We start from the raw sequence: 1,774 nt of genomic DNA, 5'->3' as shown, positions 1-1,774 counted from the left end.
TACACAACAGATGAAACATGCACGAACGGTTTTTCAAAATTTTCTTATATTCTCTTCTTTCTTTATGTTTCCACCGCCCCCTTATTTTTATTCAATGCCCCCCAATTGCACCTGAGGCTACTACTGCCCCCCTGGATCGTTCCAGCGCCCCCCAGGGGGCAGTATCGCCCACTTTGGGAACCTCTGGTCTAACCTGATCTTAAAAATCTCTAATGATGGAGAGTCCACAACCTCCCTAGGCAATTTATTCCAGTGCTTAACCACTCTGACAGTTAGGATGTTTTTCCTAATGTCCAACCTAAACCTCCTTTGCTGCAATTTAAGCCCATTGCTTCTTGTCCTATCCTCAGAGGTTAGGAAAAACATTTTTTTTCTTTCTCCTCCTTGTAAAATATACTTGAAAACTGTTATCATGTCCCCTCTCAGTCTTCTCCTTTTCCAGACTAAACACACCCATTTTTTTCAATCTTCCCTCATAGATCATGTTTTCTAGACCTTTACTCATTTTTGTCGCTCTTCTCTTCTTCTAATCCAGCAATAGCCCTGGCTGGGAGGATGCATGAGCCGCACAAACCCAACAGGGGGCCTCTGCATGCCCACGTGCTCCACAGGGGTCTACATGCCAGGTCTATGTGGCTCAGTGTAGGGTGAGCCCTTGGGGACTGGCCCTTGCCAAGCCTCACGTATGCACCTCCAATGGCCCAGAATCCTCACATAGGGGATTGGGGTGGGACAGTGCTCGCTGCTCCAGTCCACGGGCTGGAATCAAGGCTGCTGATGCCTGTGGGTTGGAAAGTTGAATTCCATCCTCCAGCTAACCAATGAGTTGCCCTCTCAAAGTCGATTACTTTGGGGGGCAAAGGCAAATTCCACCCCAGAAGAGCAGGCCTGCACAATCCTACCTCTTTGCTTGCCAGTTCCGGCAAGCATGCCCTTATGGATCTTTTGTTTTAAGCTCCTCCTGGGGCAGAGCCACACATGTATATGCAGCAAATCTGAAGCACTGGGCTCTGGCTCTTTGGGCTGCACAGCCAGTGATCCTCAGAAGAGCAGAAGGACAAAGAAGCAAAATAAAAGAGCAGGGACTTTCTAGGTGGGCATCCTTCCTTCCTAGATTCGTGTGCCTGGCTGGTGCCATAGTGGGGGCAATGTATTTTGCCAGACATATGGGAATGCTGCTTCGTTTCCAGCCTGGCATGTCAATGGAGCCCCTGATTTTCAAAGAACGAAACGATGCAGTAAATGCGTGTGGTCAAATTTTCCCTTCTTTATCTGGACACTAATAATAATAATAAGTATTTTGCATTTATATAGCCTGACCATCTCAAAGTGCTTCCCAAACATTAAATAAGCAAGTCTCCAACTCCCTCTGTGAGAGACGCAAGTATTAATAATAGTGCCATTCTATTGATGAGGAAACTGAGGCACAAAGAAACAAAGTGACTTGCCCGAGGTCGCGCATGAATCAGTGGCAGAGCCAGTGATGGCCCTCATGAGTTTTGCCTCATGCTCCAATCACTCAATAATTCAGTGAAAAGCCAACGAAAAAAAAAAAAGAAAGGGCCCAGATCTGCACCATGGTTGCAGCTGTGGAGGGATTATGCCTGTCGTAGCAGTACAGTGGGCTAATGAATTAAACCAGTTAAAGTTGCTGCACCAGCTAGTTCTTGCTTTCCATTCTGCTAATATTTGCTCCTGGGACAAAGAGAAAAAACAGTCCATGATGTTCCAGTTGGTCTGAAAGCTCAAACAGCTGCTAAAATAAGTGCCTGGG

The sequence above is a fragment of the Chrysemys picta genome, unplaced genomic scaffold (genome assembly GCF_011386835.1).
Source record: "Chrysemys picta bellii isolate R12L10 unplaced genomic scaffold, ASM1138683v2 scaf349, whole genome shotgun sequence".
Taxonomy (NCBI): domain Eukaryota; kingdom Metazoa; phylum Chordata; order Testudines; family Emydidae; genus Chrysemys; species Chrysemys picta.
This window is presented reverse-complemented; position numbering follows the sequence as displayed.